The 17869-nt window shown below is 44.5% G+C and overlaps 1 non-coding gene across 1 annotated transcript; it reads right to left on the bottom strand.

Annotated features, from left to right (window-relative positions):
* Positions 1-15814: 15814 nt before the first annotated feature.
* Positions 15815-15889, bottom strand: Trnas-cga (transfer RNA serine (anticodon CGA)). Its single transcript has one exon. It is a non-coding gene; the product is annotated as a tRNA-Ser (tRNA).
* Between the last annotated feature and the right edge of the window lie 1980 nt (positions 15890-17869).

Below are 17869 nucleotides of genomic sequence, written 5' to 3'. Positions count from 1 at the left end.
ATAAATTGGAGGAACTTTGGGAAGAAAATCAAGAAAAGAAACACACGTGAAAATCTATAAAGTTATGGCTGTACCTTCTCTTGTACATCGTTTCGCATCAGGGACATTAACAAAAAACGAAAAATCACTTGTACAAGCAGCAGAGATGAAGTTCATAAAATATGTTATAGGCTGTAATAAAATGGATAAAATAAGGATCAGATTTTTAAAATATTTAGTTAATGACAAGATAGTAGAGAATAAAATGAAATGGAAGAATCATGGTGATAGAATGACAGAAAATAGATTGCCAAAAAAGATAATGAATTATCGGGCGAGCGGAAAAACAGAACTAGTTAGACCTCATAAGAGAATGGATGATAACACTGCGGGCGATCTGGCAACGCTGTTTTGTTCTACTTGGGTTGACCGCTGTGCTCATCCCTTCCATATGCTTCGTCCGAGTTTCGGCTCCTTACAGATATCACGTGACTTCTGAGAACGCCATCACTCAAGTTATGATTTTATTGTGTGTTACGAAAATGGAACAGCGGAACTTAGAGCAACGTTATGCCATCAAGCTTGTGTTAAACTTCGGTAATCCGCAAGTGTGATCTTCGAAAAGTGGACACTGGCCTATTGGGAACACTCCTTATCAAGACCACAAGTTTTTCGCTGACGACGACCATTTTTGGAAGGTCGAAAACATGTTGAAGAACAACCTTGCTCAGGGAGACCTTCAACTTCAAAAACGACGAAATTGTTGAACGTACGCGTGCTCTTGTGAGATCATGCCAACGACCAACAACATGGATGAAGAGTGACCTGTCGAGCTTAAACACTTTCACTGTACATCAAATTTAGACCGAAGTTTTTCACACGCGAAAGGTTTGTGCCAAAATGGTACCGAGAAACCTTACAAGTGGGCGAAGGGCAACCGAAGAAACGTTTACAGCGATCTGCTCGAGAGGACTGCCAGTTTCCACGAAATGCTCAATCGTGTGATCACAGATGATGAGTCGTGGATTTTTGAGTAGGCTCCTGTGACAAACAGACACTGTGAGGAGACGCACACTACGACGTCTCCTCAGCCGAGAAAAACCTCGAACGAGTAAATCGAAGATCAAAATAGTGCTGATTTGCTTTTTTGACTGTAGGGGTATCGTGCATAAAGAATTTGTTTCCCCAAGACAAACCATCAACTAAGTGTTTTATGAAGATATCCTTGAGAGGCTCGGGAAAGTGGAGGGTGGATCATGACAACGTCACATGTCACACAGCCACTTTTACCTCAAAAAACGTTCCAGTTGTTCGATAGCTCCTCTGTTCACCTATGTTCTTGTGATTTTTTCTTCTCCGGAAATTGAAAAATGTATAAGCAGGACGTAATTTTGAGACCCTGGCGATCATTCAGAAGTATGTGACCGGTATGTTAAATTCCCAACCAGTCGAAGCCTTTCAGTTCTGCTGGCAAGAATAGAAATAACTACTCGACCGGTGTATAGCTGCCGAAGGGAACTACTTTGAAGGGGACGATATTGTCGTTTGGAAGAAAAAAATAATAATAAAAATAATAAATGAAAAATCTGTCCCACAACGTTTACCACACACATCAAACAGTTCCTTTCGCAATGGTCGCTGGGAACCGGGCTGTGATGGCCCTGCCTTCACAAAAAATAGCAGTTCCTGTTGGATTTGAAACTGTCATCAGCTTAGCCTGACAAAATCTCCATTGGTTAAAAATGGCTGAAATGGCTCTGAGCACTATGGAACTTAACATCTGAGGTCTTCAGTCCCCTAGAACTTAGAACTACTGAAACCTAATTAACCCAAGGACATCACACACATCAATGCCCGAGGCAGGCTTCGAACCAGACTGAATCACCTAGAATCGCTCAGCCACAGCGGCCGGCTTGGTTTTATTGGTGCACGTACGATTGCCTCCCGTTTGACGACTGAATGACAACTTCCAACGAATGCGAGAAGTCTCCGCTTACACTTGGGCAGATCTGGTACTTTTGATCCAGAAACATCATCTTTCCATACTGTTCACAAACGAAAACGTGTGAACGTAGAAGTACGTCACTTGAGAAGGGGCTGTTCTTCCACAAGAAAAATATTTTACTGCATTATCTCCTTCAACAAGTACACATTTCAACCGTTTGGAGAACTAAATTTTGAAAAAGCTTGTCAGTAGTACCTGACGCAATCATTTCGTGTCCTTTGACTTACCCAAATTTTGGCAATAGGGATGAATAAGGACAACGCATAGAAGTAATTCGAATCTCAACGTACGTATTTTCACCCTTGTGTCTTTATTGTGTTAGCTGGAGCGTTTTGTACCAGTTTTGACCTTTTCAGCGAAATTATTCATAATATTTGTATCATCCAATAATGAAACCCTACAACGCCAATTTAATTCTGCTGATTCTACGCGGGGAATTTCAAAGAATACATGGCTTTCGAACCGACAAAAGCGTCGTTGCTTTATTTGACTCCCTCTCAAGCATTTGTAGACAGGTTAAACGCAGCTCGGCCTACGAATCTACGCAAAAATGCCATGTACAGCGACAAAATATTTGCAGATTTAGCTTTGGAATCCTTTGCTTCATTTTTCGGTCAAAAGTCAGCAGCCGCAGCACCCGACTATAAAGGGCTTTATCATATCTAGTGTTGTCATTCTGTGAAAAAGTTCGTTAAGCTCTCGTTCATTTTATTTGCCTACAATGTCACGTATTCATCTCACATTCATTTTCCGATCTCCCTTTAATATGTAATGACCTGGTGTGACGACTTCAGATTTCTGGTCTTCACCCTCCGTACTGCTGTGTTATATTTAAACTTTACGTATGTCAAGATGCAAATACCGGGTGATCAAAAAGTCAGTATAAATTTGAAAGCTTACTAAACCACGGAATAATGTAGATAGAGAGGTAAAAATTGACACACATGCTTGGAATGACATGGGGTTTTATTAGAACCAAAAATTATGTTTATGCAGGATGGCGCTCCACCCTATGTTGCTAGACTCGTGAATGATCTCTTGCGAGCGTCGTTTGGTAATAATCGTGTGCTCAGCCGCCACTTTCGTCATGCTTCGCCTTCCAAGTCCCCAGACCTCAGTCCGTGCGATTATTGACTTTGGGGTTACCTGAAGTCGCAAGTGTATCGTGATCGACCGACATCTCTAGGGATGCTGAAAGACGACATCCGACGCCAATGCCTCACCATAACTCCTGACATGCTTAACAGTGCTGTTCACAACATTATTCCTCGACTACAGGTATTGTTGAGGAACGATGGTGGGCGTATTGAGCATTTCATGTAAAGAACGTCATCTTTGCTTTGTCTTACTTTCTTATGCTAATTATTACTATTCTTATCAGCTGAAGCGCCATCTGTCAGATATTTTTTGAACTTTTTTTTTCTTCTTATAAAACCCAATGTCATTCCAAGCGTTTGTGTTAATTTGTACCTCTCTATCGACATTATTCCGTGATTTATTCAGTTTCGAAATTTGTATTGACTTTTTGATCACCCGGTATATTTATAGTGAAGTACAGAAACCACATGAATTTAATCGAATTCGATTCTGACTTTGGTACATGTCGAACAATTCGAATGAAAATGTTCAGTAACAGTATAAAAGTAGTTTTTCTCCTTCTTATATGTAACAATAAACTTACATGTGGTTGCATATTAGCAAATACCCGTTAGAAACAGTAAACAAAGATCTACAGGGGTTATTATTACAAGAAATTTCGGAGTCTGAGTGTTTTGGTTTATACGCCAAACATAAAGCATTTTACTCCGTTGGTGCCGTCAAAGCGTACGTGCCTCCCCTGTAAACTTAAACTTGCATTCCTTATACGTATAAATAATCACGACAGGAAAATTGTGCATGCTCAAAGATGGCTCTGAGCACTATAGGACTTAATACCTGAGATCATCAGTCCCCTAGAACTTAGAACTACTTAAACGTAACTAACCTAAGGACATTCACACACATCCATGCCCGAGACAGGATTTGAACCTCCGACCGTGGTGGTCGCGCGGTTCCACACTGAAGCGCCTAGAACCCCTTCGGCCACACTGGCTGGCCTCGATTGGTTAAGGCGTGTTACAAGGCACAAGTTTTAAGCCACCTACAGCTTTTAAAAGATTGCAGAGGACTGTTCTAAGATAGTGACAAGTAGTAATTTCTGCCGTGAGGTACCCGACGTCCTGTGCCAGGATTGATTAGGACTCTACTCATAGTACCCAGTAGCGAGCGTGTTTGGTCAAATGCTCAGCGGTGCGTTTCGGGCGGCGTTCGCGCGCCATCGTCAGCACAGCCATCACGTCCGCGCGTTGCCGGCAGTCCGCACGCCGTGACTGGTGCCTGCTGACTGCCGCCCCGCCCTCCGTGGGATTACTGCCGCCTGTAATTACATTAGCCGGCGATACACGGGACGCGGCTCGCCTGCTGAGACGAGAGAAACCATTATCAAGGCCGGCAGACGCATCGCAGCTTTTTAATTGCGCCATTCGAATCCCCAGGAGGGTTAGCTTCTAATGCTAAGTGAGGTGAAGCACCCAACTGGGAAACGTTATTTTTAATTCTGCCAGAATACAAATAGTTAATTGATTGTAGAGAAGCAAACCGACTACGTCTGGCCATTAATAATGCAACAGTAGCGAAGAATAGCAAGTAACGGAATTTTCTTTATTGTGAGTATATACTACAACAGGAAAAATAAACTAAATATGAAGGTGATTTAGAGGTACACAGAGGTCTGGCAGCAACCACGGCTCTGACCCTGCTAGGCATCGAGCCAAACTGAGCTTGCATAACAGGTTTGGGTAAGTCACTCCAAATTTCTGCAACTCTGTGCCAGAGTTCGTCAGTTGCAGTTGCCAGAGAGTACTGTCGTGCCAGTCTCAAGGAAAGATTCACTACACGTCCCAGTGGGAGATACACTCCTGGAAATTGAAATAAGAACACCGTGAATTCATTGTCCCAGGAAGGGGAAACTTTATTAACACATTTCTGGGGTCAGATACATCACATGATCACACTGACAGAACCACAGGCACATAGACACAAGCAACAGAGCATGCACAATGTCGGCACTAGTACAGTGTATATCCACCTTTCGCAGCAATGCAGGCTGCTATTCTCCCATGGAGACGATCGTAGAGATGCTGGATGTAGTCCTGTGGAACGGCTTGCCATGCCATTTCCACCTGGCGCCTCAGTTGGACCAGCGTTCGTGCTGGACGTACAGACCGCATGAGACGACGCTTCATCCAGTCCCAAACATGCTCAATGGGGGACAGATCCGGAGATCTTGCTGGCCAGGGTAGTTGACTTACACCTTCTAGAGCACATAGGGTGGCACGGGATACATGCGGACGTGCATTGTCCTGTTGGAACAGCAAGTTCCCTTGCCGGTCTAGGAACGGTAGAACGATGGGTTCGATGACGGTTTGGATGTACCGTGCACTATTCAGTGTCCCCTCGACGATCACCAGAGGTGTACGACCAGTGTAGGAGATCGCTCCCCACACCATGATGCCGGGTGTTGGCCCTGTGTGCCTCGGACGTATGCAGTCCTGATTGTGGCGCTCACCTGCACGGCGCCAGACACGCATACGACCATCATTGGCATCAAGGCAGAAGCGACTCTCATCGCTGAAGATGACACGTCTCCATTCGTCCCTCCATTCACGCCTGTCGCGACACCACTGGAGGCGGGCTGCACGATGTTGGGGCGTGAGCGGAAGACGGCCTAACGGTGTGCGGGACCGTAGCCCAGCTTCATGGAGACGGTTGCGAATGGTCCTCGCCGATACCCCAGGAGCAACAGTGTCCCTAATTTGCTGGGAAGTGGCGGTGCGGTCCCCTACGGCACTGCGTAGGATCCTACGGTCTTGGCGTGCATCCGTGTGTCGCTGCGGTCCGGTCCCAGGTCGACGGGCACGTGCACCTTCCGCCGACCACTGGCGACAACATCGATGTACTGTGGAGACCTCACGCCCCACGTGTTGAGCAATTCGGTGGTACGTCCACCCGGCCTCCCACATGCCCACTATACGCCCTCGCTCAAAGTCCGTCAACTGCACATACGGTTCACGTCCACGCTGTCGTGGCGTGCTACCAGTGTTAAAGACTGCGATGGAGCTCCGTATGCCACGGCAAACTGGCTGACACTGACGGCGGCGGTGCACAAATGCTGCGCAGCTAGCGCCATTCGACCGCCAACACCGCGGTTCCTGGTGTGTCCGCTGTGCCGTGTGTGTGATCATTGCTTGTACAGCCCTCTCGCAGTGTCCGGAGCAAGTATGGTGGGTCTGACACACCGGTGTCAATGTGTTCTTTTTTCCATTTCCAGGAGTGTAGATCTGCAGAAGGTGCTGATCGTGGTAACAGTCGAACATATTCTTTATCGAAGTTGGACAGCATATGAGACACACGATCTCGTTCTTCCAGTCGTGTCAAGCGGTTTAAAATCCACAAGCTTTCGGCCGAGTACTATTTGGCCATTTTCAAGTGATGACTTTCAATTGCAGTTGCCAGAGAGTACTGTCGTGCCAATCTTCACGATAGCTTCACGAATTGTTCCAGTGGGAGATACATCTGCAGAAGGTGCTGATCGTGGTAAGAGTCGAACATATTCTTTATCGAAGTTGGTCAGGACAGCGTAGGAGACAGACGAGCTCGTTCTCCAAGTCGTGTTAAGTGGTTTCAAATCCACAAGCTTTCGGCAGAGTACTACTTGGCCATTTTGAAGTGATGACTGTCGAATGGTCCCTTCCGATCGCCGGGTCCCAATCTGTGCTCAGCTGCAGACCACTGTCTTTATTGAGGGCGTTGTCACTTTTTTTTATTTCGGTTATTATTTTATGAGGCTATTCCAAAAACTGTTAGTCCATGTGAAAATAGAGGTCTCATCGAATGCAATACAAAGTCTGCATTCTAGAGTACTCTCTGTTACCGCTGACTTCTCATGGTGTCGAAGTCAAAAACATCTTTCGTATTCTACACAGCACTGTTCAATAGTACGCACAACCTGTTCGACATAAAACTGTCCACTCCTACACGGTATTTTATACACTTCTGACATTCTGAGACCTACATCATCTTTCACAGGCCTCATGGGTTGCCGAATTTTTGCTGGAAACCTAAAGACCTAATCAATTTTATGCTTCATTAGGGACCGGTTAATCTATTCTATTACTGACCCACTGAACGGCAAAAACGCAAGCTTCTTCGTCTCCTCCTCGGGGGGCCTTGTGCTTACGTGTCTTCGGAAAGATGGCTTGCGAAATGTGGTGGATATTGTAGCCGTTTTCCTTGAATTGTTTCTTCCCTAGGTTTTCAGCGTATGAAGCGGCTTTCGCTGGTTACACCGAGGTCCTCAAAAAACAACGCTCTCGCTACGGTTAGCGGTAACTGTTAGCTTGCAGGTGCGGTCTGTGTGGGTGGTTTCCGATAAGCACTGTGGTGAGACACCAATTTGCTTTACGGAGGACGAGAACGTCAAGGAACGGCAAGGCACCGTCTATCTCTAACTCCACCATGAACTTCATGTTGTCATGGATATTGTCGTTATGTTCCCAGAATTCTCCCAGATTCTCAGGTCCATGAGACCAGACGACGGAGGTGTCAACGACTTAATTATAAAAACAGTAGTATACACTGCCTCGAAACGATGCATTTGCTCAAAATAGTTCAAATGGCTCTGAGTACTATGGGACTTAACATCTCAGGTCATCAGCCCCCTAGAACGTAGAACTAATTAAATCTAACTAACCTAAGGACATCACACACATCCATGCCCAAGGCAAGATTCGAACCCGCGACCGTTGCGGTCGCGCGCTTCCAGACTGAAGCGCCTAGAACCGCTCGGCCACACCTGCTGGCTGATGCATTTGGGTAACATGATCTCGTGTTATCTTGTTGAAAAATAAAATCACGGAGACCTCGAAGATAGCCCACAGTCACTGGCCTTAACATGTCAGAAATGTAACGACTTCTTTCCATAATACGGCCTATGCGATCCAGAGCTAATTGTGTTGGGGAACCAATGACCTCCTGTATCATAACAACAAGTACTGAGCTGAAGACGAATGCATTATAAAAACTTTCATTGTCTTCGTTGCGTCCGTAGTTGGTAGGTCCATCGTGATATTCGACACAGAACCAGGGATCGTCTGAAAAGACGATATAGCGTCACCCTTGTATCTATTGATGTCGTTGATGGCACAGCTGTCGGCTACCGTGTCGAGGGAAACCGGAAAAATGATCGCTTTGCTGACAGCCCGTGGTGGTCCAGACGTTGTCGCGTTGATCGTGTGGACACTTGTCTTGCTGCAAATTACGTAACGTGCCTATACGAAGCTGCACGGGCAAACGAAAGATACGCCAATGTCTTTTCTCTATGGCGTTAGTCATGTGGGGCCGCAGAGATTCTGCATGACACAGGTTGCCCGAACTCTTACGAGAATCGTCAACTTAAGTGGGCACGAGTAACGAGTGGATGGGCAAAGTATCTGTTAGGAACAGCCGGCCGAAGTGGTCGTGCGGTTCTAAGCGCTGCAGTCTGGAACCGCGGGACCACTACGGTCGCAGGTTCGAATCCTGCCTCGGGCATGGATGTGTGTGATGTCCTTAGGTTAGTTAGGTTTAACTAGTTCTAAGTTCTAGGGGACTAATGACCTCAGAAGTTGAGTCCCATAGTGCTCAGAGCCATTTGAACCAAATTAGGAACATTACGTTTGTAGATTGTGGACAGTTAGGAATGTGGTCTCACGGGAAGCGTGCAACGGATAAGTCCCTGCAGTCGCGCTTTTCATCTGTGTCCTCGGTGATGGATAGAGCGTCTGCCATGTTGCAGGAGATCACGCGTTCGTGTCCCGATCGGAGCACACAGTTTCAGCTGTCTCCATCAAAGTATGTCAACAACAACTGTCGGCAGTTGAGGGTTTCAATTAATTATCATTTATTTGTAAAATCTTTTGACAGTGTTGACTGCAACATTCTCTTTGAAATTCTGAAGACAGTAAGAGTGAAATACAGAAACCAATTGGCTATTTGCATGTTGGACAGAAACCAGATGGCATTTGTAAGAGTCGAGGGGCAGGAAAGAGAAAAAGTGGTTGAGAAGGCAGTGAAACCGAGTTGAAACCGACCCCCGATGTTATTCAATCCGTACATTTAGCAAGCAGTAAGGGAAACGAAAGAAAAATTTGGGTAGCACTTAAGGTTCAAGGAGAAGAAATAAAAACTTCCAGGTTTGCCAATAACATTGTAATTTTGTCAGAGACAGCAAAGGACCTGGAAGAGCAGTTGGACGGAATGGACAGTGTCTTAAAAGGAGAATATAAGATAAAAATCAACAAAAGCAAAACAAGGGTAATGGAATGTACTCGAAGTAAATCAGGAGATGCTGAAAAAAAAATTTTTAGGAAACGAGACATTTACAGTAGTAGATGAGTTTTGCTATTTGAGCAGAAAAATAACTGGTAATGACCGAAGTAGAGAGTGCATAAAATGTAGACTGCTAATGGCAAGAAAAGGTTTTCTGAAGATGAGAAATTTTTTGACATCGAGCATAGACTTAAACGTTAGGAAATCTTATCTGAAGGTGTTTGTCTGGAATGTAGCCATGTATGGAAGCGAAACGCGGTCGATAAACGGTTTAGACGAGCAGAGAATAGCTTTTGAAATGTGGTGCTGCTATAGAAAAATGCTGAAGATTAGATGGGTACATTACGTAACTAACAAGAAGATAGTGAACAGAATTGGGGAAATTTGTGGCACACCTTGATTAAAAGACGGGACATGTTGATAGGACACATTCTGAGACGTTAGAAAACCATCAACTTAGTAACAAAGGGAAGAGTGGCAGAAAAATCGTAGAAGGGGACCAAGAGATGAATACAGCAAGCAGATTCAGCAGCTATCCGGAGATGAAGTTGCACAGGTTAGAGCACAGCGTAGCAGAGGAAAAATTCCATCGATATCGACATCATGTGTTTGTCACCACCTTTCCACCTTGTCGCAACAAGACAGAGCCGGTGAGGTGACGGCGGTGTCGGCGGCAGTGAGTCGTATGCCGGTAATTACGTCGTAGCTGGGCGCTGGCTGCGGCGCTCGGCAACAAGTTGGCCGCCCTGGCAGCTCGTCAGCGCGACGCCCGCCGTCCGGCTCCAGCTCCAGCTCCAGGCGGGGCTACTCCAGAGGAGACGGCGCCGACCCGCCTCATTAACCAGTCGCTGGCTGCGAGCCGTCACGGACAGCTGCTCGCCTCGCCTAGCGCCGAGCACATTTCGCTGTCACTGTCTCCACAGATGCGAGCAGCTCAATCTCACTCGCTCTGTCACCGTTTATGGTGTGCGAAGATCGGCCGGAACTGCAGTTGTGCTATCAGCACCGTGATCTTCTTCGAGGTTGTTTGGCGTCCTGGTATTTGACCACCATCGAAACTCGAGCAGTCGTTCTTTCAATAGACAAACTTAAGAGCTAAAGGAAACTTCCCTGTCTAGGTGAAGTACACTTGAAAGGTCTCTGTTGGATTCCTTTCATGTTAATTTCTTAAATCTGTTGTCATTTACGGCATACATTCCACTTCTAAATTTACTGTCGTGTTTCTGATTCTATCTGGGAGGAGACTGAGGAGTGGAACGTGTTACTTTTACACATAAAAAAGAACGATCTGTCACACTACTACATTTTTAAACACAGTTTATATGTAATTCATCTCACACAGTCTCATATGGAAACTACATGCGCTTTCTTTTATACAGCATATACGATAAGATACTGTCATCCCCCTTCCCTTCCTGTGTGAAAGGATGAATGAGCAAATGTATTTCTAGTTGCATACTTGATGGTAGCAGACAAGCCTGTCTGCTAGAGAACAGTAGGACCAACGTCGGAACAGGTAGCTACGCTTTCTAAAAGCAAAGAGGTTTCTATTCTTGGTATGGTCCTGTCCGTCCCTTGTCATGTTGGTATAGGAAGCTGCCTCTTGTTCACTTCTGTTTGTATCTGTGAAGCACCCACGGTATGGGCCCAGGCCAGTTGGTCCGCGGCGAGCGTCTGAAGGGGTAAAATCTCTGGCTAAGCGCGTGTCTGCTAAGTCCGTAGGGCAATGGATTTATTAAGTTCAGCCTAACTGAAAATTTAATCACCTTTATTTCAGGTTTAGCTCTAAAATATCTAATGTTATCTTAAATTGCAATGTAGTGTAATTCGAGTGTGAAGTTCAGAATATCTTCCAGTAGTTGCTTTGCCACTACTTTGTGATTAAAGTGGAACCACTTGTTGATGACCCGTAACTCTAAGATCATCAATCTTAAATGCGAATGTGCGTGAGATTATAACGTCTCGTCTTGACGATGTTTTTCAATATAGCAACTTTTCTTTATGTTCAACCCACGTGCGGTGTACTTTGTGAGACCAGTACCACGTCCTTATACAATTGTTTGATCCATAAGGTTAATAGTAAGAAGATAGTAACCAGTTCGAAGTTTTCCTTTTGTAAATTGCGTTTCCGTGTAATTTATTTTAATTATCAAAATTATTATGGAGTTACACTCTTTGCGTCAACCAAGTTGACCACGTGAAGCATGTGGTGTAATCATCAAAGTAGCCATCAGCTATTCTTTTTGGGAAGATTTCACAGAGAGTTAGTATGAATTTAGTATACCAGTGAATGGTAATTTTATGACGGACAGGATTGCGCTACGAACGTAACTTCATTGGGTGAAAATTGAATCGGATGGTTGTGGTTAATTTCCTTCTGCATATGTTTCAACGTTCTTCATGTGTTATTTTATGAATGCAGTGTTGTATGCAGTCCCCCTATCTTGGCTCCATGTTTGATGTGTTCCGTAAGATTACAAACTCACATTTTCACAATCCTAAATAAGGCACCAGTTTAGTTACGAATCAAATTTAATATGCTGAAATTTTAACGGAACAATGATCAATTTTAAAATAAACGTCCAAATATAAACTGATTTATTTCTTTTTATTTAAATTCTTTAAATAAAAAGATGACTATTAAAAGATTATAATTAATGTTAGTCTGGTTGGGAATTTGGTAAGCTAGACTGGATACCTAGTGAAACAGTTGCTCAGTAATGCAAGGTTAACATCCCCAGGTAGCTCACAGCCTTTAACCCGCTTTTATTGTCTTGAATATCAGCTCAGTCCGGAACCGCGCGACTGCTACGGTCGCAGGTTCGAATCCAGCCTCGGGCATGGATGTGTGTGAAGTCCTTAGGTTAGTTAGGTTTAAGTAGTACTAAATTCTAGGGGACTGATGACAGCAGCTGTTAAGTCCCATAGTGCTCACAGCCATTTGAACCATTTTTTTAAATATCAGCACCGCTTTCAGAACATCATCATTACACACTGCAAAACATATACAGTAATGTTGTCCATATTAAGGACCGAAAGTTACAGTTGTGAAGATAAACGTTTTAATTACTTTAGAACTTTAGGAACACTACGGCTCACTAATTTCAATCCACTCAATAAATGACATCTAATTCTCTCAGATAAGGTCTAATATCGTGGATACGGTTGAGGACATGTCCGAAAGAACAGCCGTCTAGAACGAAATTAGAATTGTATTAATACCTTCAGCTTCTGGCGGGCGTTGATATATATCTACGGGGACAGGTGAAAATGTGTGCCCCGACCAGGACTCGAACTTGGGATCTCCTGCTAACACGGCAGACGCCTCTATCTATCTGACCCACCGAGGCCACAGAGGATAGCGCAACTGCAGGGACTATCTCGCGCACGCCTCCAGCGAGACCCACATTCTCACCTTGTATGGCCACACACTACATTCGTAGTGTCCCACACCAACACACTCATTACTCGTGGAAGACATTCTTACCAAGTCCCGTAAGAGTTCGGGGAATATGTGCGCATCCGCACAGCAAGAAATCCCCTTATAACGCCCATAAATAAGCAGAAGAGACTTGAGTGGGCTAGAAAGAGTTGACAAAGGTGTTATTCACTTATGAATCGAAGTTCGAGATTTTTGGAACCAGACGGAGAGTATTTGTTCGCCGATTTGTAAAAAATCAAATGGATCTGAGCAGTGTGGGACTAAACTTCTAAGGTCATCAGTCCCCTAGAACTTAGAACTACTTAAACCTAACTAACCTAAGGACATCACACACATCCATGCCCGCGGCACGATTCGAACCTGCGACAGTAGCGGTCACACGGTTCCAGACTGTAGGAACCGTACGGCCACCGGGCCGGCGCAGATTTGTAAGAGAAATGTTAGCCCAGCAGTGTGTTCTACCTACAGTTAAACACAGTGTGGGTTCTATTATGGTTTACGGATATTTTGCCGGAGATAGAGTTGGCGACGACGTTGTGAAAATAGAAGGATGTATGGATCAGAAGCAGTACCACCGCATACTTCAGTATCACGCCCTACGAAGTGAGCTGGCCTTAATAGGGAAAGGGTTCACCTTAAAACAGGATGATGACCCAAAACATCGGTCGGCATACTGTACGAACTACATTGCATAAAAGGAAAAACAGAAAGTACCGAATGATACAGTATGGCCGTTCCAAAGCTCCGACCGTAATCCCATTGAAATGGTCTGGGATGAAGTGGACATACGTACCAGGGAACTTAATATATCCAGCAAGGAACATCTCTGGAACGTTGTTAAGGATGTGTTGAATCACATAGATTCACAATACCTACAAAACCTGATTGACCGCATGCCTCGAGTTTGTTAGGCAGTCATTAAATCCAAAGGAGGATACTTTGATGAAAGTAAAATATAATGATTGTGATGGTATTGTGTATGTGGAAGTCAACATATTTTGTGAGAAATGGCGTTCGATTTGTCTCGTAAATCTGAAATATCAAGGTATATTGAAACTAATAAGTGGTAGTGTAATCCGCAGCAGGCGTCAAGCTCCCATCCTCTGGCTGTCTGTGTTGACCCTACATAAACATGAACTTAAAAAGCACACAAAGTCGAAAAAAAATTAAACTTATTTGGACATAGTTTATGAACGACAACAGATTCTCTGCTCCGCATACCCACGTTATAAGCCATATACCAAGGGGTTCCTTTCCAATGGCGGTAAACACTGCTCACGTCGTCACCAGCTCGTGGTCTCGTGGCTAGCGTTGCTGCATCTGGATCACGGGGCTCCGGGTTAGATTCCCGGCCGGGTCGGGGATTTTCTCCGCCCGGAGGCTGGGTGCTTCTGTTGCCTTTATCATCAGTCGGGAAATTGGCAATACTGGACAGTGAAAAGATTCGGAATTTGTACGGGCGCTGATAACCACGTAGTTGAGCGCCCCACAAATCAAACATCATCATCGTCACCAGTTACATCAGATGCGAGACGAACCAGCCGCCTCTCCGACCACCAGTCTGCTCAGTACATAAGCATACGGCTCCAACAGATTGCACTCAACCCTCAAACAATCCATATCATTCCAAAGACGTTACAAGGGACACGTCTCTTGTAACGTCTTTGCACAAGTAGTTATCTATGCAAAACTGCTCACATCTACTGTACTAATGTTAACCTTAAAAAACATCCAGAAAATCGATCAAAAAAGCATCACCTCGATCATCCATTTGTACATTAAGTACATTATCAAACCTAACCCAGTTAATTACTATTTCAAGTTCTTCAAGTAGGTCAAACTTTCTTCCTTTATTCTCTACGTGCACCACCTCTTTAGGGGGTGGCCAGACTCATGTTTGTTTGGTAACCACTGACATACCACAACTGTCCAGTCTTAAAGTGTCTGCGTGTTCCCTGTATCTTCTCGAAAATTTTATCCTCTTCTGTCCTACATATTCCACATCAGACGGTAAACACTTTATTTTATGAACAACTCCATTTTCAAACTTATTTATCTGTCCCCAAAAAATCATCATTTAAACTGTATCTGATTAGGCTTTTTTTCTGTGAATGTCTACCGGACGATGTATGCCCTAAAAATGTCCGCCAATTTCTGTGAATTTATCACTATTTCCTCTTTTCATTTCTTTTTTCCACTGTTCCTCTTCAGTTTATTGGATTTTGGTCCTTGCCCATTCAGCTGTCTCAACAATGTAATTTTATGACGATACGAGTGTAAGGAAAACACCCAGCCCCCGAGCCGAGAACATTTCCGACCAGGCTGGTAATCGAAACCGGGCCTCTTCATTTAGCAATTCGACAAGCTCACCGCGCAGCTACCGAGGCGGACATCATTTCTTCTTGTCCCTACCCATACCACGATTCATCATTCTTAGATCGTACCCGTTATTTATGGCTACCTGTTTAATAATATTAAACACATTTAACCTATCTAGTGCTCTCATTGGTACTTCAATGGCTCTATTCATTAAGCTTGTCCGCAGCTCGTGGTCTCTCCGTAGCGTTCTCGCTTCCCGAGCACAGGATCCCGGGTTCGAATCCCGTAGGGTTCAGGCGTTTTCACCTGCCTTTAGATGACTGAGTATTGTTGTGTTGTCTTCATCATCATTCATCCCCATTACGGTCGGAGGAAGGCAATGGCAAACCACCTCCACTAGGACCTTGCCCAGTACGGCGGTGCGGTTCTCCCGCATCGTCCCCTACGCTCTGTCAAGGAGTATGGGACTTCATCATCATAATTTAGCTTCTAAATGACTCTTCTTTATAAAGTTGTGAGTGGAAGGACTGGTTAGGAATCATAACATCCGTTGCTCTTGGCTCTCTTAGGATCTTGAATGCATACGCGAGTTCCCAGAATGAGATTTTCACTCTTCAGCGGAGTGTGCGCTGATATGAAACTTCCTGGCAGATTAAAACTGTGTGCCCGACCGAGACTCGAACTCGGGACCTTTGCCTTTCGCGGGCAAGTGCTCTACCAACTGAGCTACCGAAGCACGACTCACGCCCGCTACTCACAGCTTTACTTCTGCCAGTACCTCGTCTCCTACCTTCCAAACTTTACAGAAGCTCTCCTGCGAACCTTGGAGAACTAGCACTCCTGAAAGAAAGGATACTGCGGAGACATGGCTTAGCCATGGTAGAGCACTTGCCCGCGAAAGGCAAAGGTCCCGAGTTCGAGTCTCGGTCGGGCACACAGTTTTAATCTGCCAGGAAGTTTCATACGCGAGTTGTCTTGCCTCTTTACCTCGAAGTCCAAAAACCATTATTTTCGGGCTATGTAGTTTAAACAGTTTTCTCATTAGATTTATCAAACATTTTACCAATGTTCTCCTCATTTCCAATTATGAGCAACAACATGCCGTCGACGTAGCGTTTGTAACATATTACCTTTTCCATTAAAGGATCATCTTAAATGGTTTGTCGCCACTTCATGTCCCCTCCAACATCTTTGGAACGCTATGGAGTAGCAGATGGTTCAGCGCACTCAATTGGAACCTTATAAATGTTTACTGAACTAGGGAGTGCACAGAGAAGCAGCTGATGAGTGTTGCAGCTGATGTTTACTGTTGTAGAAAAATATTGGAAATTTGTGGTAAGTTCTAAGGGACCAAACAGCTGAGGCCATCGGTCCATGGGCTTACACACAACTTAATCTAACAAACTAACTTACACGCCCATGCCCAAGGGAGGACTCGAACATCCGACGGAAGGAGCCGCGCGAACCGTGGCCAGGCGCCCTAGAACTCAAGGCTACCCCGCGCGGCACTGTTGAACGAAGAGAACGGTTTGGTGAATGTGCGGTAATATTGATAACTGGAGCAGAGAGTCTGCTTTTGCCGTTTTTAAAATAGACGACGACTTCATATCCGAATAACTTTATTTGTTTTTTATTTTTCTACCTTGTGTGATTTTTAAGTGCATGTTTTTGTAGGGTAAACACCAACAAGCAGATCATGGGAGCTTGACTCTCGAAAAGCGTTGCTGAGGACTATGTTAACAACATTAGAGGCTGTATGCTAAAGTTATCGACTTCATTACACAACCTTACAAAAAGTAAGTTAACTGTGCTGTATCGTTCCAGAAATAAAAATAATTGTAGCTCTATGTTTATGGTTGTCACCAGTAGCGTTATCGTACGTTATTAATTTATATACTATTGCTGTTATATGAGCAATGCTACGGCATCAGATTTTCATCCATTAGGTGGTGCGTCTCTTATTTAACAGTTCATCTTTATGATCGTGCAATTACTATTGTCGAACGAAAATTTTAAGTGCGTGACAACACATCACTTGTAGGTATACCATAACGCACGCAATCACAAAGCGTTAACTCGACAATTTCTCGACGTGACAGACTGTGAAGCTGCCCTCGGTCAGTGATACACAGTTACCTAAATTAAAATTTAATTTGACGAATTTATGAAACTGTCGTTCTAGTACGGTCACACTCAAAGAGTTGGTAGCCACGAAGTTCGAAATATGAGTGTCACATTGCAATTTTCAATCTTTAATTTGCTATTTTTATAGTTCTAATATTTCGCATACAATTCGTCGAGGGCATGCTGCAAAGACGTAGAAGCTCTGTACTTAGTGCTGATTGTGCATGTGTTAGTCATGTTAGTCATGTTACTCTGTGAGTCAACCAGGAAGTGTTCTTTGAGTTCTGGCTGTGTCGACCAATCAACTAACAGCCAACTTCGCTGGGGCATGAGTTTGAAGAAAGTGCTCACGTGTTCTGGGTGCTGCAGATAGGTCGTGTTTTAGATTCCAAAATGGTGCCAGTGTTGCTATGCGGTGAGACGGTGATACGAAGCTTTGCTGCGTTCTGGCTGAACTCATTTTCGATATGATCCTGCTAATCATTCACAGCAGTCGCATTTTTATGTGGTAACAATTGTCTTGCTTCGCACGGTCGGAACTGCGCCTCAGTCGTGGAGACCCGGTCTTTGTGGTGTGAGTATATTTCGAGGCT

Source organism: Schistocerca gregaria, chromosome 4, assembly GCF_023897955.1.
Source record: "Schistocerca gregaria isolate iqSchGreg1 chromosome 4, iqSchGreg1.2, whole genome shotgun sequence".
NCBI lineage: Eukaryota > Metazoa > Arthropoda > Insecta > Orthoptera > Acrididae > Schistocerca > Schistocerca gregaria.
Note: the sequence above shows the minus strand (reverse complement) of the source record. Positions and strands in the feature narration are given on the sequence as shown.